General features: G+C 45.0%; 1 protein-coding gene across 1 annotated transcript in view; it reads right to left on the reverse strand.

Annotated features, from left to right (window-relative positions):
- Positions 1-27242, reverse strand: part of LOC126411242 (beta-glucuronidase-like) — a 288686-nt gene that overhangs the window by 180952 nt on the left and 80492 nt on the right. The window contains exon 2 of the mRNA XM_050081351.1: positions 16388-16456. The gene's annotated coding sequence lies outside the window, so the exon portion shown is untranslated. The remainder of the gene's footprint in view (positions 1-16387; positions 16457-27242) is intronic.

The raw sequence follows: 27242 nt of genomic DNA on the forward strand, positions 1-27242 counted from the left end.
ACCTCAGCAGTTGAGTCCCATAGTGCTCAGAGCCATTTGAACCATTTTTTTGTTGGAAGTATAAGCAAACAATAGCGTGAAGTCTATAGTGGTGAGTTTTCAAGTCACCGGTAATTTCATTCCCTCACCGTCCAGAAGTCAGAAGCCCTCCATCAGAGACATCACGTATCCTTGGACTAATGGCAGAGGTGTTCGCTCGCGGCCGTCAGTGTTATCACCGCAGCCATTAGGAGCGACCTCCTTCAGTTTCCAAGCAACACGTCGCAGCGTCTAAGCTCAGAAATAATCTGCAGAGTTTTTGACAATAAAATCAAGCCACTGGTCTGTCGCTGATCACTAATCGATCGCAGCTGATCTCTAACCCAAAAATAAAGTATCAAAATTCTAATACCCCGCAGTCTGTACAAGGTGCCAGTACCGCAGGCGGCAGCAGTCTGTAGTGTTCGCCGTCTGTAATTCAAACACGTGCCATCATTCTCTTGATAGACTATGTGTTTATTAAATGCACAAATCCAGTGCTCGATACCACTGATTCTGTAAAAGTTCAATAATACATTTCATCTGTTGGATGAAAATGTGTATACGATCGAAGCACAGTCATTATTTATTTCGTTTCTGCTCCAGCAGTAATAGCACAGCCACCTTAAAATATTTTCACAACGTATCTACTGGCTGCCTGTCCACCTCCGAACATCTCTTGTAACAGAGTTCTCGAGCACGTGCATCAAAATATGGGTTCTCTTCTCTCGCGTCGACTGCTTCTGATCCCCAGCAGCCGTTCTGCTCGTCACTGTACCATGAGCAAAAAACTTTGTGTGATTTTCTATTAATATTTACTATTAGAGTGAACAGGAACACAGACAACATATTAGATTTTGAAATTCATGAAAAGATTCATGGAGACTTCGGTTGACCAGAGTGATACAGCCGCAATTAAACTAAATTTCATTCAGAAGAATCTAGTTTGGAAGCTACCTAGTGCAACAACGGGCGAGGAATTGTTGGTTGCTAATGACAGTGTCATCGGGCTTGACGCAACGGTGACAAAGTAGACGAGGCAACATTCCTTTACGCCGGATATGGCGGTAAGTATATAATGTGCCCTGAAATGTCTAATCATTCGCACAATTCTTATTATTAGCTAACTTCAAAATTATTGCAAAACAAAAATACCTCTAAGGTAACAAAGCAGTAAATCTTACCTCAGAACTTAGTATGTCCAAGTGAAATTTTGTGTAAAACATAAATAACGCTTCACAACTGCTGCAAAAATGGAGAAATTTTGTTACTGGACAATCAGAATAATGAACCCTAATTAACAAAGTGTCCGTGGCTCGTGGTCTCACGGTAGCGTTTTCGCTTCCCGAGCACGAGGTCCCGGATTCGATTCCCGGCGGAGTCAGGGATTTTCACATGCCTCGAGATGACTGGGTGTTGTTGTGTCGTCTTCATCGTCATTATTCATCCCCATTACGGTCTGAGGAAGGCAACGGCAAACCGCCTCCATAAGGACCTTGCCTAGTATGGCGGTGCAGGTCTCCCGCATCGTCCGCCTATGCTCTGTCAAGAAGCATGGGACTGCATTTTCACTTGAATTAACAAAGTATCTGATGCTATATCATAACTAATCGTATTGTACATTCACAAAAAATTTAAAATTTCCTCTTAGGGTGCGGAAATATAAATACGGGTATGAGGAAATCTTTAATTGTTCGCTTTCAGGACTTCTTGCTACCATACAGAGAAACGAAACGAATCAGTTTTTTCGTTAATTATATATTTTTCGTCATATTTTTTGGTTCTTAATTGGTGGGACTTCTGTCACTAATGGTGCCTTAAAATCGTTTCATATATTATTTTTAACATATTATCTTGACGTTCCTAAGCCATAAACCAATGACTGTCGTTACTACGTATTGCGTCAGGGTTGCCGTAACACTTTTGAATTATTTTGGAAGTCGAATAACACAACAGAAAATTACTCGGCATAGTACTTTTGCTATTTTACAAACTACTACACGAAATGACATGCAGCTAGGATGAGTTAAATTCCCAAACAGTGAAAGCGAAAAGTCTCTGTGTTTGTGTGCAATGTTGGTGATGGTAAGTCCCTATGGGACCAAACTGCTGAGGTCATCGGTCCCTAGGCTTACACACTACTTAATCTAACTTAAAGTAACTTACGCTAAGGACAACACACACACACACACACACACACACACACACACACACACACACACTCATGCCCGAGGGAGGACTCGAACCTCCGACAGGAAGAGCCGCGTGAACCGTGTCAAGGCGCCTGAGATCGCGCGGCTACCCTGCGCGGCGTCTGCATTGTTCCATCAATTAGGTGGTACAGAACTTGGCGAAATGAACCATGCAGTCAACATTGGAAACAGCTATGAGTCACCAAAGGATAGACTGAAATCAATATTAATGTTACCTACTGAGTCCTATTAAGTTACAAATGGAGCACTAAGTAAGGTGCCAAATTTTTCACACACACCTCAACAGTTCTACATACAAGTTCCAACAGCTTAGGAGAAACTAACTGGAACTAAATCAGAAACACATTGCGCTACTTTGCAGGGTGCCACTTAGAACCATAACCGTAGTTCAGCTTACCCTCCTCTTAACTTATCGATAGCCATAATCGCTTCCGAACCCTTTTTGTAGCTACTGTTTAGCCGTTCATACCAACAACAGGAACTGGAATAAAACCCCATGGGGTACGTTTGTGTTATGTTGGTACTCCTCCAGCTCGACAGTGCTGATTGATGCGCGGTGTTCGCTTCGCTAAGCAGCGCCATACGTTGAGATTCACTCAAGGAAAAGTTTGGCCTCGGAAACACTCCCTTCCCGCTGTTACTGTAGATGGCCGGAACTGATGGGTGACCATACTATCGTCGTCTGACTCCCTCTAAATCATTCCGCTAGATTATGTTGACAGCAGCTTTTCAACTTGACGAAATATTCTCATACTTGACAAGAAAGATGTGAAACTGAGTTCGTATGTTCAAGGTCGTTTCACACGTCATATGATACTGCTCGCATCTTTCATGAGGTGAGCAGTCTGTCTTATACACTGTCAGACTAATAAGAGTGTGTTCACAGCAGCAGAGTCTCACTAATCTTGTGGAGAAATACTCACGTAAAGGCCATTGCATCAGTTAAAATTTCCGTAAAGGAAGAATATATTTTAAATTAGTTTTTCTTTCTTTCTCTTTAATCAATCTGTAAACAGCCAGAAAGAAATTAGATAACGAAATGATAGGAAAATGAAAACCCCGGCGGTCAAACTGATGCTGTTGCATAGTGTGTTCATCAGTGTCTAATAATTGTCAACCTTCTGTTTGAAAGTGATGAAATTCATTGGCTCAAATGGCTCTGAGCACTATGGGACTTAACTTCTGAGGTCATTAGTCCCTTAGAACTTAGAACTACTTAAACCTAACTAACCTAAGGACATCACACACATCCATGCCCGAGGCAGGATTCGAACCTGCGACCGCAGTGAAATTCATTCATTATTAGTATATTTTCATTACTATTATTTCTTGCTGATGTCAGAACCATGACATAACGAAGAGCTACCAACAGAACCTACTACTCTGAATTTCTGGATTGCCGTAAGTTTTGTCATGTTTATCCCTCACCGTCGCATCTTTTTTGGAAAATTAACTGCCTTTTATCATATAGTGGGAAAGGGGAGGGAGGAGGAGACATCATAGACATTCAACTAAGGAGCCAGAACAATATGTTTCTTCGGGAAAGCACATAAAAATGGGACTATCAAAAATGACTTCGAACTTACGACCCTCCTTATAGGAAGTTTCGGCGTTGTTCTAATCCACCAATTGCTAAGCAGTTTATCTTTCAATAGTAACAGAGAAGTTTTTGTATCTTGGTATTATACGTGTAAAATACTGAGAAGGCTGTTTTTCCGCAATTCTTCAAGTAACATTGAGGGCATTCCTAAAACTGCAAAACTTAAATGCTGCATTACGTTCGTGTCAGTATTATACAGGAATTTCACTGTGTTTCCGCCGAGAAAATTTTGTGCTTGTGTATCGACATGATACTGCGAAGTAATGTTATGTCTCGTTACATTTTGAAGAGGACGTGGTAAAGATATACGCTACTTCTGTGTGTATATTCTGACAGCTTTTTGTGCGATCTGAGGAACGCTTGAAGGATGTAGCTGCAGAAATACGAGTGAATTCAAGGTGTGTGCAGAACGCCTGTTTTTAAGATGGCAATAAATGAATGAGTGCAACCGTTGATGCCAGTGGTTTAGTACGCCGCGAGTGATGCTGTTACGCACAACGACGCGCCATCGCAGCAATCGGCTAATGGGTTGCATCGATTACCGAGCACTAAGTTGCGTGACTTTGTGCTGCTGAAACGAGATGTTTTCGATGGTAACATGTGCGTTTTCTAGTAATTTCCGTTAATGAATATCGCAATTGAAGGAAGGAAGGAAGATTATGGTTTAGCGTCCCGTCAACATGGAGGTCATTAGAGACGGAACACGAGCTCGGACTGTATCAGGCCTGGCGAAGGAAATAAACCGCGCTCTTTCGAAGGAACCATCCAGGTACTTTCCAGGAGCGATTTATGGAAATCACGGAAAAGTTTAACTCTGGATGGCCCGTCGCGGATTTGAACCGTCGTCCTCGCGAGTAGGATTCCAGTGTGCTGACCACTGCACCCCCCTCGCTCATTCATTCAGATCGCAGCAATATACCGAGAAAATGTTGCTGTCGTTAGAGTGTCTCCGTGTCGTCGAAAATGAAATTCTGAAGTGATGAGAGACGATGCTCCTGTTATCAATTTAAACGGGACAGTGCGACTTGTCGTATGACGTCAGACCTTGCACGGGCGCGACTGTTGAGCGTCACAGAAATGAGCACATGCCGATGGCGAGCTTAGCATACCACTTGCCAGCTGAAAACAGTTATGTCATCGTTGATCTTTTCTTGAGTGGAGGATGTTTACATCGGTGAAAATGAACACCTAATGCGCCTGCCGTTCTCTCTCATCAACGAGCGATACAGGAATCTGGTGTCCAATCACGTTCGCCCGTTTCTTCACCTTCAGCTAATACGCGATCTCTTCGGTAAGCATAATTATATTCGACTCTATCGTACTCGCTTTAACTGTGGCAATTAAGTTTCATTTTAATTCATGAATACGCGGTTTAGTTACCTGGACTTTTGCATGACATAACTGCTGAGCGATTTGTTGGTATGGGGAATTTTATGTATGCCTGCATGAATGAAAGTGATGGGGATCTCCGTTACTTGCTAAGAGTCATGTTGTCGGCTGGCAGGCCTATAGTAACTGACCAGTGGCAGCTTGCTCTATGAGAGCTACGCGATAATACGACAGCAGCCAACGAGCTGGAGGGTGCGCTCGTCGAAGAAATGAAATGACTCATAATAATGTTATATTCTCAGTCCATGCGTGCGTTGTATAGTGCCATGATCACCGCAACAGGCAAAAGTTATATGATACTGATTGACCACGGTAAATGATGACAGCCAAAACAGTTGCAACTGTTTTGGCTGTCATCATTTACTGTGAAGAATTTCAACAGTTGCTATTTCAGCCATGATTAAAATCTTGGAATATTGATTGAAATTGAACTCACAACGCCGGCAGCGGTGGCCGAGCGGTTCTAAGCGTATCTGTCCAAAACCGCGCTTCTGCTACGATCGCAGATTAGAATCCTGCCTCAGGCATGGATGTGTGTGATGTCCTTAGGTTAGTTAGGTTTAAGTAATTCTAAGTTCTAGGGGACTGATGACCTCAGATGTTAAGTCCGGTAGTGCTCAGAGCCATTTAAACCATTTTGAACTCACAATGTTAAGTAGATAGAGAATATGACGGCCCAACAGCTGTGTACAGTAATTCATAATACATGAAGATTTGCGACGTAAATCGATTCTTCTGGGCCGGCCGCGGTGGCCGAGCGGTTCTAGGCGCTTCAGTCCGGAATCGCGCGACTGCTACGGTCGCAGGTTCGAATCCTGCATCGGGCATGGATGTGTGTGATGTCCTTAGCTTAGTAGGTTTACGTAGTTCTAAGTTCTCGGGGACTGATCACCTCAGATGTTAAGTCCCATAGTGCTCAGAGCCATTTTTTGGATTCTTCTGGCTTGTGGTTGGTGATCATTGAAGTTTATTATTTGAAATGAAGGTTTACTAGAGCTTGCCCCTAAACAGTATTTCATACAAGTCTGAGAAATATTCTATCGAATGTGACAGACTGTTTATTCGTTGGAAAGGCTGAAAGGTCTGTGGGAAGCTGCAATTTTAGGAGCGTCTGCATGTGCGATCTCTCTATTCTAGCCTTTCGCAGTCAAATACTAGAACATTTCAGGTCTTACTAACGACTGAAAACAGTTATTTAATTTAGGCCCCTTTGGAGTCGTATTTGACCTTGGTCGATGAGGTGTTTATACATCTAGGTTCGGATTGCCAGGTTGGTGTTCTCTACGTGAGTTAAAAAAAGAAAAAGAAAAAAAAAGAGGTTCAAATCGCTCCAAGCACTATGGGACTAAAATTAACTCGATATCCACGGAAAAAAATTGGTCCATTTAATATGACACTTTGTGCTGTGCCATTTGTTCCACGTTTATTTTCCAGACTTATAGTGTGTTTGTAGACTGGCATTCTAAATTATAGGGACTGATGACCTCAGATGTTAAGTCCCATAGTGCTCAGAGCCATGTGAACCATTTGAACTTAACATGTGAGGTCATCAGCCCCCTAGACTTAGAACTACGTAAACCTAATTAGCCTAAGGACATCACACACATCCATGCCCGAGGCAGGATTCGAACCTGCGACCGTAGCAGCAGGGTGGTTCCGGATTGTAGCGTCTAGAACCACTCGGCCACAGCGGACGGCTCTAGGTGATTCACTAAGAGAATTGTGTCAGAGCAGTTTGAAGAACGTTAGACGAAAGTGTTGATGCTTGCGTGGCCCTCCAGATAACGTGACCTCGGTGCTGTTCAGCAAATCTGGGATGCCATCGAGCGGCGTGTGCATGTCTTCGCCCGGTCGTGGTCAGCTGTCGTGAGTCGGGCGCCGAGGTGGAACACTCGAACACTCACGGATGAGAACGGGTTCCAATACTTCGAATGCCTCGTGGTGTCGTTACCATGACGCGTCGGGGTACTGCAAACTACTGCGAAGTTTTCTGATGAATATGTGCCATACAAGTATCAGCAATAAAGTTTCAACTGTTACTTCTAAAAATAAAATTACATAACTAACTTTTAGTTTGTTTAGAGGTACGTGTCTGAGTTGCTCTTAAACACTGAAACTTCCGCGTGACAGTGTCGGAGCACATCGCTGGAAGAGGCTAAACAAAATGAGACAGCAAACTGATAAAGTTGGGTATCGCACGGTAGTTCATTTTTGTTTGATGGGAAACAATGCTGAAACAACACACGCTGAAATGGCGGCGCGTACGTAGAGGCTTCCAGTGCGGTCGAAACAAGTCTGAGTGACCAAGAATGAAGTGGAATGAAATTTTCACTCTGCAGCGGAGTGTGTGCTGATTTTGAAACTTCGCGGCAGATTAAAATTGTGTGCCGGACCGAGGCTCGAATTCGGGACCTTTGCCTTTCGCGGGCAAGTGCCTTACCAACTGAGCTACCCAAGCACGACTCACGACCCGTCCTCACAATTTTACTTTCGCCAGTACCGCGCCTCCTACCTTCCAAACTTCACAGAAATTCTCCTGCGAGAGAACTTCAGTGAAGTTTGGAAGGTAGGAGACGAGGTACTGCCAGAATTGAAGCTGTGAGTCGTGCCTGGATGGCTCAGTTGGTAGAGCACTTTCCCGCGAAAGGCAAAGGTCCCGAGTTCGAGTCTTGGTCCGGCACACAATTTTAATATGCCAGGAAGTGTCAGAATGAAGTGGCACACCCTCTCTCCGTGAAAAATCGGGAATCGTAAAAGAAATGGAGGCCCTGGTGCTCGAAGGCCGGTGTGTTACACCCGAGGGGATAGTATAAACAGTGAAACTCAGTGATTGATCAGTCGTCAACATCTTGCACAGAATTTACAACATGTCAGAAGTCTCCGCCCGCTCGGCTCCGCGGATGCTCTTCCCTGTTCAAACAGCCCGCCAATCCGATGATGCTGGGTTTTAAATGTTGCAGCTGTGGCAGGACAGTTCATATGACTTCTGTAGCCCCGTAATCAACGTGGACGAGCGCCGGAGACAAAGGGGCAAAGTAAGCAGTGGATTCACCACTGACTGCATATTCACCACCGCCGAAAAAGTTGAAGAGCGAATAGCCGTCGTGCGATGTGACACTGTGTATCTTTCGGTACAGCTGTGTCGCGGTGCTAACAGGTTATTCTCGTGAGGAGCAAATCTTCACACGAGCATGTATGTATGTACGTATGTTTGTTAACCGGGGACTTAGAAACGACGGAGAGGCTCCGTCCCCGCCGCAGCCGCAGTGGTCCACAACCCGACGACGACTACCGCAGTCCTCTGCACCCCTCCGCCGCCCCATACCGAACCCAGGGTCATTGTGCAGTTCGGCCTCTGGTGGACCCCCCAGGGAACGTCTCACACTAGACGAGTGTAACCCCTATGTTTGCGTGATAGAGTAATGGTGGTGTACGTGGAGAACTTGTTTGCGCAGCAATCGCCGACATAGTGTAACTGAGGCGGAATAAGGGGAACCAGCCCGCATTCGGCGAGCCAGACGGAAAACCGCCTAAAAACCATCCGCAGACTGACCGGTACACCGGACCTCGACATAAATCCGCCGGGCGGATTCGTGTCGGGGACGAGGCGCTCCTTCCCGCCCAGAAAGCCGTGCGTGTGTGTGTGTGTGTGTGTGTGTGTGTGTGTGTGTGTGTGTGTGCGTGTGTGTGTGTGGTTTGAGGTTTTCGGGCGCTAGACAGCGTGGTCATCAGCGCCCAAACGCATAGAAACAGGAACACATGCGGTGAAGGGACGAAGACGGACAGCGATCAAGGAGAACAGCTAAAAGACACAGACCTGACGCAGTTCCAAATCCTCACATACAGAGGCAAAACAAGAGGAGAAGAAACGCACTAAAAAAGGGAAGGAAACACAAGGAAAAGAGAACAGAAATCGAAGTGAAACAAGGAGGTAATCGTGACCGGCGGACCTCTTACCTAAAACCTGGGTGAGCCAGTCACCCAGCAGCATATTAAAATCCTCTCCCTAAAATCCGAGGCAACAAATTGGACAGGACACAAAACCGTAAGACCTTAACCACAGTCGTTGCGTCGTCTTGCAAAATAGAGGGCAAATCCGGTGGCAAGGAAACCACCACCCTCTGGTCAGAGAATAAAAGACAGTCAAGTAAAATGTGGCGGACAGTAATCTGGACGCCACAAGCACTGCAGATTGGGGGGTCCTCCCGCCGGAGTAAAAAACCATGCGTTAAGGGACTGTGCCCGATGCGGAGGCGAGTGAGGAGAACCTCATCCCGCCTGCATGATTGGTAGGACGTATGCCATGGCCACGTGGTGGCCTTGACCAGACGCAGCTTATTTTCACCGACTGCCAGCCACTTCTCTTCCCATTGACGCATAACACGAAAACGCAAGAGGGAGGTTACAGCATGGAGGGGGACGGCACATTCAACAACGTGAGGGAGGGAACATGCATCTTTGGCAGCCACATCCGCCAGTTCGTTTCCCCTAATACCCACGTGCCCCGGCACCCAGCAGAAGGAAACATCCTTTCCCTGCCGTTGCAGGTGGAGTAGTGCATCATGGATGTTCTGGACGACCGTATCCGCTGGGTACAAGTGTTGCATGGTCTGAAGGCCACTCAGGGAGTCAGAACAGATGAGGAACATAAGACTGGGAACACATCTCATCTGCTCCAATGCCCGCAAGATCGCAAACAATTCGGCATCAAAGATGGTAAATGCCGCAGGAAGCCGTAACTTGACGACTCGATCAGGGAAAACAACAGCACAGCCAACAGAGTCCCCCTGTTTAGAGCCATCCGTAAATACTGGTACATGGTCAGGATGCTGGTTTAAAATATCGTAAAATAAGGAGGTAAAAACAAACGCAGGAGTGCAGCTCCTCCGGTACTCCGGCAAGTCTAAAAGGACGTTGGGCCTCTGGAGCAACCAGGGAGGCAGGCGGGTAAAACCTTGGAGTTGGGGGGCCACACGCTCCACACCAAGGGACTCAAGCAAATGCTTGGCACGAATCCCAAATGGTCTCGTTGCCCTGGGACGACTGGAAGAGAGACGTTCCATAGGCGGTCGGGCAATGGTAGGGTACGCAGGAGAGGTAGGACAGGCAAGGAATTGACACACCCGTCGCACCATGAGGAGTTTCCGCCGGATGGCGAGCGGCGGTTCCCCTACCTCAGCATACAGGCTGAGGATGGGACTGGTACGGAAGGCACCAGTGGCCAGCCTGATACCCTCATGGTGTACTGCGTCAAGAATCTTCAGATACGAAGGCCTCGCTGACCCATACACGGTGCAACCATAGCCAAGACGCGATCGGACGAAAGCCCTATAAAACTGCAGCAGACGCGCCCGATCTGCTCCCCAGGACCGATGGCTCAGACTCTTCAAAATATTCAGTGCCTTCAGGGCCCGCGCCTTGAGGTCTTTAAGGTGCGGCAACCACGACAACTTGGGATCAAAAGTGAGGCCTAGGAACCTCACAGTGTCGCTGAAAGGAAGAATGATGTCCCTCAGACGCAATTCAGGGGAGGTTAAAAGCCGTCGAGAACGATTAAAATGAACACACACACATTTGTCTGCAGAAAAGGTAAAACCTGTCTTCGCTGTCCATGCCTCTAATCGCTTTATCGTAAGCTGCAACTGCCGACTAGCAGTGACAAGACTGGAGGAAGAACAGAAAACAGCAAAATCGTCCACAAACAAGGAGCATTGGGCAGGACTCCGGATAGTGGACGTGATACTGTTAATGGCGACGGCAAAGAGGGTGACACTTGAAACGCTTCCCTGAGGAACACCATTCTCCTGCACGTACAAATCAGATAGCACATTACCAACCCGATATCGAAAGAGGCGGTGGGAAAGAAAGGACCGAATGAAGATGGGGAGATGGCCACGAAAGCCCCACTGATGGAGTTGATTGAGGATAAGGCGGCGCCAAGTAGTGTCATACGCCTTATTAATGTCAAAGAATACACCTAGACAATGCTGGTTACGTAGGAAGGCCTGCTGGATGGCCGCCTCAAGCAGGGTCAAGTTGTCTATAGTTGAACGCCATCTCCGAAAGCCACACTGAGAGGGGCTAAGGAGCTGCCTGGTCTCGAGCAGCCAAACCAGGCGACGGTTGACCATGCGTTCCAACGTCTTCCCGACACAGCTCGTCAAAGCAATACTTCGATGACTACTGGGATGCGTTCAGTCCTTCCCCGGTTTGAGGAGGGGAATCAAAATCGCTTCCCTCCACGAGTCAGGGAACGTGCCGGATAACCATATCATATTAAAAGAATTCAGGAGAACTTCCTTGGATGGCAGCAATAAGTGCTGCAGCATGCTGTACCGGATTTGATCATGACCGGGCGCAGTATCATGAGCCACAGACAGCGCCGAATCCAGTTCCCACATTGTGAAGGGGCAGTTGTAGGGTTCAGAATTTGGAGACCGATTGCAGTGCGATAGCGGCAGAAATCTGGATCACAATTAATAGTGGCGGTAGATTCCGCAAAATGCATGGCCAGTGTCTGGGCAATGTCTTTCGGCGCTGTGAGGAGACATCCCTGATGCACCAATGCCGTGACAGGTAGTTGGCTGAGTTTCACGGAAATCCTCCTGATGGTTTCCCATACTTTCGTAGAACTAGTGGAGCGGGAGATGGAGTTCAAGAACGATTACCATGACCGTCGTTTGCTCTCTTTAATCACTCGCTGCGCCTTAGCCCTTGCCACCCGAAAGGCTGCAAGATTGTCAGCTGAGGGACGGCACTTGAAGCGGCGCAGAGCTGCACGGCGGGCTCGGATGACTGAGCGGCACTCAGTGGTCCACCAAGGGACAGGACGCCTCTTGGGATGACCGGAGGACCGTGGGATTGACAATGCAGCAGCATGGGAGATCACGGCTGTAACATGGTCAACCCATTCGTGGACGCTGGCACGGTGTTCCAAAACAGCCAGATGGCTGAAAAGTGTCCAGTCAGCGCTGCAGAGGTGCCACCAGGGCGGCACTGGTAATGCCACAGCCTCATCCAGGAGGCGAATCCAAAGGGGGAAGTGGTCATTAGAATGGAGGTCAGCAGCAACCTCCCACAGAGCAGAATCCGCGAGTGCTGGAGAGCAAAAGGAAAGTCAATAGCTGATGACGACCCAGAAGCAGTACAGAAATGAGTGGGAGCACCCGAGTTAAGGATGCACAGTTCTTCGGGCATCATGAGGCATTCCAGAACGCGACCCCTGGGGCAAGTAGTCGTAGAGCCCCATAAGACATTATGAGCATTGAAGTCCCCCAGAAGAAGAAATGGGCAGGGGAGTTGGCTAATAAGGTCTGTGAGAGCCTCAGAGTCTATTGCATCCTGAGGTGGTAAGTAAACGGAACAGATTGTGAGCCTCGGTCCCACAAGAAGGTCAACTGCAACTGCTTGCAAGTCCGTAACGAGAGGGAGCTCAGATGAGTGGTGCATGTCACGGACAAAAACCGCAACACCACCGTTTGCCCTTTCCCCCATCAGATCATCTTTTCGATATAAGGTATAGCCCCGTAAAGGAGCATCAGCGGCCCGAAAATGTCTCTTGGAGACATAAGCAAATGGGGCACTCTCGTACAAGGAGTTGTAATTCGGCCACATGCGTCCTGAACCCATTCAGGTTCCACTGTAATATGGGAGCCAGTGATCAGGGTGGCTGAACTTTCACCCTGCCTCTGTGCTTTGGAGGAGAGCCCGTACTGGCCGGAGATTTATTCCTGGGGCGAGAAGATCGCCCCTGATCGACATCAATGTCCATCAGCTCCGATGACGACCCAAGGGAGATGTCAGACAGTACGATGGCCTCGTCATCGGACCGACCCTGACTAGTCTCCTCAGGTGGCAAAACCTTCACCTTCGACGTCTTTGTCTTGGGGGGCTTAGAATGCAGAACCTTGTCAACAGTTGGAGCTTTACTCGCCTGGGCAGAAGGAGCCATATGGGGAGGGGTAGAAAGTACCCCAATGTCAGCAACCACGGCCTTGTCCGACGTTGTGGGGAGAGCTACACGTTTCAAAACAACCGCAGTAGTGCTAGTCCACTGGCAAACGCAGGTATTAGTGCTGACACTAGCAACCTCCGTTTGCGTAGCAACAGTGGCCAACTGTACCGGTTTCTTCAGAGCGGAAGCGAAAGATGTTGTAAACACAGGAGGCTGCATGGCCTTAAAGAGCTTCTTGGCCTCGCCATAGGGGATGCGCTTAGATGTTTTGATCTCCTGTATCTTCCGTTCCTCGAGATAGACGGGGCTGTCCCGGCTCCAAACGGGGTGACTCCCAGAGCAATTCACGCACTTCACAGGCGATGAACAATCGGCTCCTTCATGGGCAGGCTGACCACTTTTACCACAAGTGGCTATCCCATTGCAACCCAACGTAGTATGCCCAAAGCGCTGACATTTAAAACAGCGCATTGGGTTGGGGAAATATGGCCGTACTGGCAAACGTAAGAAACCCGCTTTAACACGCTCTGGGAGTCTCGGGCAACTGAACGTGAGTATAAACGAGTCGGATTTGACTAGGTCCCCATCGACTCGTTTCATAATATCATACACGTCAACAATAACTTCGTCAGCCCACTCAGATTTCAACTCGTCTGTGGGGATATCCACCAAGTCCCTACATGTGACAACACCCTTACTATAGTTCAAAGTGGAGTGGAGCTCGGTCTCGATAGCGTACTCTCCGAGACAGGTTGCTTTCCGAAGAGGAGCAACTTGACGGGAACTAGAAGTCTCAACTGACAGAGTCACATTGCGCAGTCGCTTCACAGATTTCAGTGTTCCTGCAATTCCCTCAAGACGCTTGTGGATGTAAAAGGGAGAAACCCTCTCAAAGCTACCCTCCTTTCGTTTGACAATCAAAAACACATTCTGGTTATCAGCATGTGCTCTGTTACAACAGTCTGATAAATCTTTAGTAACACCAGGCGCTGGAGGACTCGCAGCACGAAGCCGATTTTTCGATGGGGTGTGTTTTCCTACCAGTGGCCCACCCAATCCACTGGTAGGGGGAAACGTAGAGGTCGAATGGTCCATTGTGGTCCCACGAGCAGCTGGGGAACTAAAGGTCCGCTCAGACAGAGCCCCGCGTGCCTGAGTAAGCCTTATACAACTGGGGTGCGGCAGGTGCCCCAGAGGTTGCCCGCTTGCGACTGTTCCACCCCAACGGCCATGCATCTTACAGGCGCGCAGCACACCATAAGATTGAGGTTTTTTTTTATAGAGGTTGACCATCCTCGCAATCCAGGCGATCAAGCCAAGATTACCATTCCCCGCAGCACACAACATTCCACCGCCGCGCCATACGGTGGTCGCTTAACCATGTCCGGGGGTTACGGTGGCAGGAGACTGGCGGTGCTGACCAGTCCCCAGCTCAGGACCCTGGGGTTGCCAAGCCCGTGAAAGCCGTGCGTTAGACCGCACGGCCAACTGGGCGGGCTTCACACGTGCATACTATCTAAATCTCCTGTCGTGATTTCGGGAGGCTGGCAAGGCGAAGCGTCACAGGAAGCAGCCAAAAGCGCTGATTTTGCTCCATGATAACGCCCCGGCTCATCCTGCATAGGATACAATCAGATGTGTTGTCTCTTTGCGCTATCAAATTTTACATAATCCCTCGAAATTTCCTGACACGTCGCCATGTGACTTCTTCTTCCTCTTTCCTCGTATGAAGAAATCATTTCGTAGCAGGCACTTGCAGAATGACATCGACGACGTTTCCTCTTCTTCTAGTGCCTTTGTCCCGCATCGACGCACCGTCTGAAAGTGTATTTATGGATGTGGCATGGTTAATTTGAGGGGTGGCCGGATACCCTTCCTGTCGCCACCTCTTCACCCCCAGAGACGGAATTTGTGTACCACCAACTCTCTGCGTATAGTGTTATTCATAAGGATGTTTGCGGACAGTGTAACTGAGGTTGTACTTTGCACACTGCAGAAGTGTTATTTCGTCACTTTGCAAATATGACACTGCCTGTATGCACTGCTTGTTTGTTGGACACACGGTTCTAGGCGCTACAGTCTGGAACCGGGCGACCGCTACGGTCGCAGGTTCGAATCCTGCCTCGGACATGGATGTGTGTGATGTCCATAGGTTAGATAGGTTTAAGTAGTTCTAAGTTATAGGGGACTGATGACCTTAGCAGTTCAGTCCCATAGTCCTCAGAGCCATTTGAACCACTTGAACTAGTTAGATAGACGTGATCTATGCCCGAATTTTCCAAGTTATAAACGTTTAAAAAACTGACCAAACACGCTTGATACGTAAATTTTCTAAAAGCAAAGTAATTACTTATTCATTCTTCTGTCATTGTATCTCTAAACCGGGCAAACGAAACCAGCGACACCAGACAGACCCCACAAAACAGCATGATCGAAGAATGTCACACACACTAATTTCTCCAGAACAGACCGAAAAAGACCTGCTTGGTCTTCTTTTAAAGCTATTGTGAAGGACTTTTTGGGTAATAGAAAAGACAAAAACTATGTTACCATTGTGAATGATCTGTTAGACAACTATAAGAACATGGTGTGTAGAATTTAGCTTAAAATTCACTTTTTATATTCTCACCTTGATTTATTCCCGGAAAATTTGGGAGCCGTAAGCGATAAGCATGGTGAACGTTTTCACCAAGATATTCTTACCATGGAACACCGTTACCAAGGCCACTGGAACCATTCGGTGATGGGTGACGACTGCTGGGGTCTTGTTAGGGAGAGTGATGAAACGGCAAACAAAAGAAGAGCTCCGTCATCGCATTTTTCGAAAGCCAAAGACGATTAAAGGTGAATATATCTTCTGAACTAATTTGGGCCTTTTATTGGCATCATGCCTGTATATACATACAAAATAGTATTGATTTCGAACGTATGAATGTATATTTTTGTTTGACATAATTGTGTCAATTTTCGCTATTACCATTTTTTATACTGATGTGTATCTAGGAAATGTTACGTCATAGAGGAAACTGGTTTTACCAACGTATTCAGCACCCCAAAATTAGGTAAATCCACCCATTTACAAACCAGATACAGTAAAATGTTTAAATTTGTTAACTAGTGATATTGTTCTCCCGTTATTGAAGTTAGCAACTGAGGAGAATTTGCAGCAATTATTAACAACATTACTTCATATTACTTTCTTTTACGACTTACCTAACTGGTTGGCAGGTATAAGACGCAACTTCGACGATGCGCTCAGCACCTTAGCAGTAATGTGTCGACCTGTTGATGAGAGAACGCTTATGATAGAAATTTAAAGCAATCACACAATACCATTTTAGGTAAGTAACAAAAATTATGTTATTTTTGAATCAGATAGTTGAAAAATTGGCGGTGCAGGCGGAGATGATCATCTGGCGGTGCTGGCGGAGGAGGCAACTCGTTCTGCTGTCTTGTTGGGTGTTAAGTCATCAAAGGCTAAAGGAAGAAAGCCTCGAACAGAAGTTACCTGGTCCTCCTGGTATAGGGCTTGGACGATGAACCTATATCCCTTCTCCTGGCAAAACGCTAAACCCGCTGATAAACCTCAAAGTAATCCTCAGAACCGGACTAAAACCAAAAGACGAAACAGCAAACGAAGACGGATTTTTAGCATAGGAAATTGGAACATTCAACGGGTAAATACCAAGGAAGCAGACGTCTTCGAACAACTAGAAAGTTGTTACCGACACCAGAAAAAGGGACAAGATAGGTGTAAGTTGAGAGACAAAACTTTCAGGAGTCGTGTAATGTTAAGCGAAATATTTCGTTGCGTCGTGCTACGTGACTCAGTTGTTAAGAGTTCTCCAAGTAACTGAAACGACTTCATCAGTCTGTGACAAGAGAAAAGTGCAAATACCATGATAAATCGCTAATCACTTAACGTATTTCCCCCTTTTGTCGGCGAGTACGTGTCAGCTGTAGAGAGATTTTGACTCAAAGACGGTCAAGCGGTTTTCATGAGTATTCCGAATTTTCTTGCTTCGAAATGTCTGACGATTAACTAACTGATGGTCGAAACTTTCGCATCACCACAACTCATAAGCAAATAAAACGAGTATATCAGGATTTCAAAGGTAAGGAACTGCGACAAAGAGAGAAACAAATTAAACCTTACAGTCATTATTTCATGTCCAGCCGCAGAAGGACTTACAAAAATCAGCATAAAAATCTGTGCGAATACAAAAAAGAGTGAGTGAAACCAAATTGTACTATAATGCTGTTTACGATAAATTATTTTTCTTCATTCATTTTGTTTTTCTGTCCCTCGCTATTAAGTGGATCGCTCTGTATTCAAGAGGCCTCTTCATCTCTGAACTGTAGTTCTACGATATAAATTTTATCCCTTATAACTGGCGTTTTGCTGGGTAAATTTCTTATCTATACAGTACTGAGAAATAGCCTTATCTTATAAGGCCCAACGTATAGGACGTTAAAAGTGTGTCACATTCTTAGAAGAGACGGTATCCATTAGAACTATATAAAGTCCAGTTTTCTTACTCCTGTAAATCGGAAATATAAAAAAACGCAATGTAAACAATATTTCAAGTTTAAACGATTCAAATGATGGCATCGATGGTTGTTTGGCCTCATTTCGGCCGGCCGTTGTGGCCGAGCGGTTCTGGGCGCTTCAGTCCGGAACCGCGTGACTGCTACGGTCGCAGGTTCGAATCCGCCTCTGGCATGGGTGTATCTTGTACGTAACAGTTGATGGTAACATCATATCGAATTTTTAAAAGTTTATTCTAGCTAATCTTCTGATGTGCACCCTGATGCTGATACAGAGGAAGTGACTAACAGGGTCGAACAGCTAAGGTCATCAACCTTCTATTAACCACCCAGGACAGAAGCGATGTAACCAATCTGTGTGTAGAGTAAATTCTGTGTGCAAGTGTACTGTTTGCATACTTTATATGTGGGGCGATACACAGGAAAGAGGCCGGTATTCACTTAGTGGGATGTGGGAAACCGCCTAAAAACCACATCTAGGTTAGCTGGCACACCCACCCTTTCTCGTTACTCCGACGGGCGAATTCGATCCGGGGTTGGCATATCTCCCGCCACAGAAACGGACGCGTTAACACGCACGGCAACACGTGCAGGTCATGTATACTGTTAAACAGACTTGGCAATCCGGTTGTTATGATATTTTTTGTCATTAATATTCGTGCTGTCTTAAAAAGGAAAATGTAATGTAAAATCGCTTATAACTTGTAGAGATATGGGTTTTAAGCTAATTTAATGAATCACCATAATTAAGAATGAACAAATGATGTGACTGTGGGATCATGCTTACAAAGTATGAAAAAAACAACAAAATAAAAGTAAATATAACTGTTTCAAATCATAATTTGAATCACCTGTACAGAGAAACCCTTCAAGAAAAATTCGATGCCCATCAATGCGGAAAAAAATGACAAGTTGCAAATTAGTTTCTCACATAACATTTTACCCAAAGAAGGGTATAAAAACACAGTCGCAGAAGGAACCGCCGAAACTACGACACAGGAAAAAAAACTACTGATAAATCAGAACCAGAATATATCATAGACACAATAATAGAAATCAAGAAGTACAATAAAACTGATATGAAATCTCCTACAACAATGAAAACTCATAGTACGTGTAAAATTGAACAGAAGTTCAAATGCCCGACGCACCACGAAGGAATTATCCGAATGGGGCGGAAATTGGTAAATGTGATGTACATGTACACACAGACAAAAGATCACAATTTCAGGAAAATTTAATGATTTATTCAAGAGAAAGAGCTTCGCAAATTTAGCAAGTCAATAACGCATTCGCCCACCTCTAGCCCGTATTAAGCATTCAGTCACCATGGCATTGCTTGATACAGTTGTTAGATGTCCTCCTGAAGGGTATAGTGCCAAATTCAGTCCAGTTGGTGAGTTAGAGCGTCAAAATCCCGAGCTAGTTGGAGGGCCCTGCCCATAATGCTACAAATGTTCTCAATTGGGAAGAAATCTGGTGACCTTGCTCGCCAAGGTAGGGTTCGGCAAGAGCGAAGACCGGCAGTAGAAGCTCTTGTTACGCGCGGTGGGAATTATCTTGCTGAAATGTAAGCCTAGGATGACCCGCCACGATGGGCAACAAAACGGGGTGTAGAATATCATCGATGTCCCGGCGTTGCTGTAACGATGCTGTGAATGACAATCAAAGTGGTACTGCTATGAAAAGAAATGACACCTCAGACCAGCGTTCCTGGTTGTCTGGTGGTATAGCGGGCGACAGTCAGTTTGGTGTCCTACCGTTGTCCAGGGCGTCTCCAGACTTCTTCGGCCTACAATGTCGTTGGCTGGAGTAGAACTGTCTTGAGTTATGAGTCCCGCCTCGAAATGAGTCCCAATGCCCTGGACAACAATGGGATGCCAATCTGACTGTCCCTGCTATATGGCCCGACAAACAGGAATGGTGATCTGGGGTGTCATTTCATTTCATAGTAGGGCCCCTCTGGTTGTCAAACATGGCAGCCTTTCAGCACAGCAGTACATCTACGATATTCTACGCCTTGTTTTGTTGCCTTTCTTGGCAAGCGGCCCTGGGCTTACATTTCAGCAAGATAATGCTCGCCTACACACTGCGCTGCTTGTTTCCGCGCTTGCCTATCCCTATCTTGGCCAGCAAGGTCGCCAGATCTCTACGCGGCTGAGAACCTTTGATGTATTATGAGCGAGGCCCTCCAACAAAGTACAGATTTTGACAACCTAATGTGCCAGTCGGACATAATTTGCCATGAAGTCCCTAAGGAGGACATCGAACAACTCTTTCAATCAATTCCAATCCAAATAACTGCTTTGCATAAGGGACAGAGGTGGACCAACGCCTTATTGACTTGCTCAATACGTGAAGCTCTTTGTTTGGAATAAAGAATCTAATTTTTCTGAAACTGTGCTCATTTGATTCCCAGCATATGCATATCATATCTATCTATTTCCGTCCCATTATGGCCATTTTTTCGTGATGTGTCTTTTTTATTTTTTCTTAGAGCGTATTATATGGAAACTGTACTAGAGAGAGAAAGGGAAACATGCAAATACGTTACATTGGCAAGACAAAGAGGCCAGTCTGTTTTACTTTTCTTCGTCAAGGGCTGAAAACGACAGACAACGTAAAAACTGGAGATATTTCACGTACCATCGACACGGACTTCATTAAAGGCAGCGTTCATCACAGTCCCATCGCATTGTAGGACAATGCTGCGAATTGCTTACACTGTTCTGCTATGTGTCGCAGCGCGAAAGTAATTTCATTTCTGACACGCTTTCTCTGCGGTGCTAACTCGTGCCAAACAGGTCGTCGTCGACACGCTTGGCGTTGATCCGTGCGTTCTGCTGCCGTGTCACTTCATCCGCGAAAAGGGCTTACAGCGAACCCCTAAAACTTAAAGCAACCTGACTGGAAAGGGGCACAAGAGGAAAGAGGCGAATTCGACCAAATCGAATAAAGCTCAAAACACGAAAGTTATAAATAACTCATCAGAGATGAATTAGTACGTACGGTTTTTCAAACTGTAACGGTCTATTGCATTGCTGACCTTAGAAAACTTGGCTTTGGTATGGATTTACGGTTTGGCCCGCGCTACTGAGGTCAATACATTCCATTTGCGAGATTTCTCATTTTCGGTCTACTGGAGCGAGATATCGCTGACTGTCGGAAACCGAGGTTCAGACGATAAAGCACAGTAGGATGCGATAGACGCGAAAACACGCCGACTGTCAATGCGACGCGTGGTGTCTTGAACATGTTCTCAGTTTATGGCTACTTCCCTCTCCTCCCATATCTTTTGAAAGAGCGCAAGGTTGTCATATAAGCGACATCCTTAGATTACGGTGCAACACCCTGGAAGAGTTTATGAAGAATCATTGTAGAAGTATGGGTATTTCATTCTGAGGCATATGAGAGAGAGATATAAACCTGTGAGACCTTAACTTTTCCCGGCGAATCGAATGTTCAAATAACTTACGGGTTTGCTGCCGGGTGACGTCGTCGGACACCGCCGATATTTCGACAGGAGCACACCCTGCCATTCTCAAGGCACAAATGCAAGGAAGAAAAAATGTGCAAGCAAATTTAATACCTCGGTTCATAGAGGAGAAAAAAGGAAGACACCACACACAGAACAAGTGTCAACACAACCAAAGATAATCAACATCAGAAATATCGATGGTTACTATTAATCAACAGGTGAGGTAGCACTAATTTTGTCCCTCTGTTTTTTGAGGAGAGACAGAGCCGGATTCCAAGCAGCATTTAAACAAAATTCACCATCTCTGTTAATAAGGTTGCTTGATTGATTTCAACAGCTTCCTTAATAACACTATCCCAATAGTTTGACGTGCAAACCAGAATCTCCGTGTTGTTGTATTCCATAGGATGACACTTGTTATGTGTGTGGTATCTTCCTTGTTTCTCCTCTATGAACCGAGGTATTAAATTTGCTTGCACATTTTTTCTTCCTTGCATTTGTGCCTTGAGAATGGCAGGTGTGCTCCTGTTGAAATTTGAAGGTATAAACCTGTTTGTTATCCAAAATACTGCAAATTTCGTGCCCGAAATACGTAAGGGATGTAATATTCTCCATGTTCACGGTTAAATACGCTAACCAATAAACAATTAATGTGCTGGAAGTAATAATACAATGTTGAATAACTAGTGCGTCTCCTACGGTAATACGAAAGCGACTTCAGACACCAGAGTTAGCACCGTGGAGACAACGATGATTCCACGTCAGTTGGATGTAGCATGCTTTCTGACCGATGCGTTACGGAAAGAGGCGTAGAGTAACTATTTTACATTTCATTTACTCTTGTTGCTATGAGAAAACGACTCCGTATCTGAAATAATAAACTAGCGAATTTGTCACATGTTCTTTCCTCTACTGTGAATTCATCGATGGTGCACTTACAATACATTAACAGTTTCAATACATCAGTAATAGACATTCTGAGAGACAGTCGTTTTGAAGCAATCTACTGGTGAGTGACAAGCGAGCTCTTTTTCACTATTTCAGAAGACAGCAGCGTAACATACAAGACGCTATGTAGCCCTCTGCTGTTGAATATAGTGAGCGAGTGACAGAGCATTCTTTTTATTGTGATCCATATTTCTCTAACCAGTCTCAGGACTGAAGACCACAACAACAACAACACGTTTTTCCTTAAGGAGTTTGACCAAAGGGAACTCCAGACTGAGGTATGAAAGTGCTTCTATGGCGAAAACGTGGCGTGCTCTTATGCTCAGTGGTGACTGCGGGGACAATACAGTGTTGTAGCTCCTGTCGAATTTGGCACGGATGTATTAAAAGGTAGTTATAACAGAGAAAGAGTAATTCATTCGGAGCATAAGAAACCAAGGTTGCGCGATTAAGAGCAAATCACATTTAATTAACTGTAGAGTGGATATCACCAAAGACAAAGAAACAATAGCGATACCAGTTGTAGTGCAGATATTTTGCGCGGTTAGAAAGCACTTTCTTATAGGACGTCGTTCTTTCTCAGTGTACTTACTTTAAATGCTAAGGCGAAGAGAAGCCTCCAGCACAATGGAAGCTGTCGTGCTAAGATGTACCATGTATCAGAAACACTGACCGGTTCAGCTCTCATTCCATTCTGATATAATTATAAGGAATCACAACTCTTAAGAATGATATTACACTGTCGTGAACCGCAAACTGACGCCAGTGGTGTGCAAGTGGTATGTGTGACGACAACGATGTAGCAGGTTAGCAGGTCGTCGGGGAGTTCCTTCACTGTAAACATGCTGTCTATGCATATGCAGCGTCATTTCTGAGTGGAGCAGCAGCTGTCAGTTGCACCATCGCCCCACGAGCGCTCCTCGGTCGATAACGCAGGCAGTGACACAAGTGTCAGTATTACAGTCAGCACTCACAAGTCTGTTTTATTTATTTAGTTACGCCGAAGCAGTTCAGACTACACGTTCCAGTGCATCAAAGTTTCCGCAGCTTGCTACTGCCAGTCTCATAAAAATAAGAAATTCCCTGAGATATACTACCCAGGTAGTGGCTCTCACGATGTTTGCAACAGCGAAATAAAAGTTGTTCAGAATCTTTTCGGTCTGAAGCTTATAACGGAAAACACGAGTAGCTAGTACTTGTGTAATTTGGTATACAAGGCACGACAGTGCATTCATTACTCTATCGTCACCTCTCTGGCATGACGCCCAGTCACGCTAGATTGTTTCGGGCGACTATCGTAAGGATTAGCTTATTCTATGTGCACTTACAGAAGGACCTGCATGGTACAGACCTGGCTACCACTTCCCTATGTACCTGTGGAAAAAAAGCACATCAAGCTTCGCCCTTTTGGCTGCCCAATAGTTTCATCCCGATCAGTGCTTTGCTAAGAGACTTGGTAAAACAACACTGTTTATTATAAAGCCAAATTCAAAATTGTTATCAAAACAGAGTTACAATGTTTATCAGGTGTTATATTTCTTGACGATATAAGGAGACTTATGCCTGTGATACAAAACACAAAACAAGATTACTGTAAAACAAGAAACAGTTTATCTACTTTCATCCTTGGCTGTATTATATCACATTCATTTAACACAGTCACATTCTGAGACATCAGGGGATAGTCAGTTTCGTACTGAAGGGAAGAACGAGGGATAAAAATCGTAGCGGGAGACAAAGAGATGAATACAGTAAGCAGATTCAGAATGATATAGGTTGCAGTATTTATTCAGAGATGAATAGGCTTGCTTCAGTCCGGAACTGCGCTGCTGCTACGGTCGCAGGTTCGAACCCTGCCTCGGGCATGGATGTGTGTGATGTCCTTAGGTTAGTTGAAGTCCCGTAGTGCTTAGAGCTATTTGAACCATTTGAATAGGCTTGCACAGGATAGAGTAGCATAGAGAGCTGCACTAGTTTTCGCTCTGAAGACCACAACAATAACAACAACAATTTAATACATTAACTCATTTGTAAAGCAATCAAAGTCTGAATCTATTTTGTACCTGGGAATTCGATTCCTTGTATAACCGGGTGTTTATTGGTTAGACAACTCAAATGTAATTTTGACGGTTGCTTGTATAATAACTTATGATGCCAAAAGACTGCAGTGAGCAGTTCTGTATGACATTCAATATCTGGTACTTCAAAGATAATTGAAAGAAATTAGTAAATATTGCAATGTTGTTCAGCTTTTTTCAGATATAGAGTGGTTTGTGATATTCTGTTCTCAAGTTGTCAGTCAAATACTTCACTAATCCTCTTCATAAATATCTTCCTTTGACTCAAGCGAATGAAGTTAACATAGCCTTGAAGCAACTAAACTTCTGAATGTTTGATTACAAATTAGTTCTTTCTCGAAAGTGATAACCTTTTTACTCTTTTGCTAGCTTTAATTATGATTCCACTTAGCATCTGGATCGACTCTTTGAAAGGGGTATGTCTCAAAATTTGAACAATTTCCTCTTTCTTGTCCTTTCGGAAACTTTTTAGATAACATTACCTATCAGTTTTAAAACACATTTGTAATGCCTCAAGTTCAGCGAGAAACTCAGCCAAAAGACTGGAGTTGGTTTTTAATGGGTCGAGCTCATTGACTTCCGCCTCTTTAAAAAGCTGTTTCAGTTTTCCGCTTTTTTTTGTGACATTTTACGAGCATATAGAGGCTTTGATTTATCGCTGTCCAGTTCACAGTTAGTTCACATCAAATGATAAAATGAGTGATGTTGATAACGTGCGTTATGGTGATCACTCGGACAAATCACGTAAAAGAAAATGTGGTAGACAACCTTCATTCTATAAAGAATACAACAATTTCTTCGTGTGAGAGGTGATGATTATCTTGTGACCGCGATTTTGGATTCCAAAAGCTGATGGAAAGTGCGTAACAAAAAATATGCATTCTTTCAAGAGACAAAAAGGAAACCCGAGAGGCGACAGAATTAAATTTTTATCCAGCAATCTTTACCACTTTGTTGATTATCATGAAACGGTTAAATCAAGCGCTATTCGACCACAAACGATTTGATCTGTCGTACCTTCTTCATGGGTCTTAGTTACAAGACGCCTCCAGCGTCCTCTTCACCATCATACCCTCCTGGAAAAATTCCCATTAAAATATCAAAGACCGAATACCTGATGAAAATAATCGATAAACACATTTCTGAAGAGTAGAAAGTTTCTGCACGGATATAATATCTTGGTCAACTGAACATGAAAAGACACAGAATAAAAATAAAGAAAACGTTTAATACAGTTGAAAACGCTATTGATGTTATGATAGTTACTAATTATCGTGGTCTGAAACAAACTATAGCCTTAATAGTGCGTTGCATGCCTTTGATAATCGTTAAATGCAATTCAAAACATAAATCGAAGTTCAGTTAATTCTGACTTTATTTTTTTTAAAATTAGATTGTATTTTTTTTAAGTGCATAAATCAATAAAGTTAATAGTTCTGTAAAACATAACATAATTATTTAATGTGAACGTCCTTTTGATATAACCTCAAATTCTAGCTTCCAATCACGTAAAACCAGCAAAATGCATATACACTTTGTGATCAAAAGTAGCCGGACACCCCAAAAACATACATTTTTCATATTAGGTGCATTGTGCTGCCACCTACTGCCAAGTACTCCATATCAGCGACCTCAGTAGTCATTAGACATCGTGAAAGAACAGAATGGGCCGCTTCGCGATACTCACGGACTTCGAACGTGCTCCAGTGATTGGGTGTCACTTGTGTCATACGTCAATACGCGAGATTTCCACACTCTTAACATCCCCAGGTCCACTCTTTCAGATGAGACAGTGAAGTGAAAACGTGAAGGGACACCTATAGCACAAAATGGTACGGGCCGACCTCGTCTGTTGACTGACACGAGACAACCGACAGCTGAATAATAGGGTCGTAACGTGTAGTAGGCAGACCATCACAGAGGAATTCCAAGCTGCATCAGGATACACTGTAGATATTATGACAGTTAGGCGGGAGGTGAGAAAACTTGGATTTCGTGGTCGAGCGGCTGCTCATAAGCCACACATCACGCCGGTAAATGCCAAACGACGCTTCACTTCGTATAAGGAGCGTAAACATTGGACGATTGAACATTGGAAAAACGTTGTGTGGAGTGACGAATCACGGTACACAATGTGGCGATCCGATGGTGGGATGTGGATATGGCGAATGCCCGGTGAACGTCTTCTGTCAGCGTGTCTAGTGCCAACAGTAAAATTCGGAGGCGGTGGAGGTATGGTGTGGTCGTGTTCTTCATGGAGGGGACTTGCACCCCTTGCTGTTTTACGTGGCACTCTCACAGCATAGGCCTACACTGATGTTTTAAGCACCTGAAGAGCAATTCGGGGATGGCGATTGCATCCTTCAACACGATCGAGCACCTGTTCTTAATGCACAGCCTACGGCGGAGTGGTTACACGACAATAACATCACTGTAATGGACTAGCCTACACAGATTCCTGACCTGAGTCCTATAGAACACCTTTGGGAAGATTTGGAACGCCGACTTCGTGCTATTCCTCACCGTCCGACATCGATACCTCTCCTCAGTGCAACATTCCTTGAAGAATGGGCTGCCATTCCCCAAGAAACCTTGTAGCACCTGATTGAACGTATGCCTGCGAGAGTGGAAGCAGTCATCAAGGCTAAGAGTGGTCCAACACCATATTGTATTCCAGCATTACCGATGGAAGACATCAGGAACTTGTAAGTCATTTTCAACCAGGTGTCCGGATACTTTTGATTACATAGTGTATATTTCTCACTTTAGTCTGGACGCAGATTTTAGTGTTCCCTGAAAAGTTTATTCAGCATGACATATGCCCCTTTAAAAAAAGTAGATTCATCAGTAACTTTCACTCTCATAAATAAACATTGACCTACACAGTTCTCAATAGCTTCATCTTCTTCTCTCTTCATCGCCGATCCCTGTCAAAGACGAGAGAGAGATGTCAGAGAAGACATACCCTGGGATGGCGTAAGCTAGCTGATGCTATAACAAAATCTGTCGCCTCCAT

The sequence above is a fragment of the Schistocerca serialis genome, chromosome 1 (genome assembly GCF_023864345.2).
Source record: "Schistocerca serialis cubense isolate TAMUIC-IGC-003099 chromosome 1, iqSchSeri2.2, whole genome shotgun sequence".
NCBI classification, from domain to species: Eukaryota; Metazoa; Arthropoda; class Insecta; order Orthoptera; family Acrididae; genus Schistocerca; species Schistocerca serialis.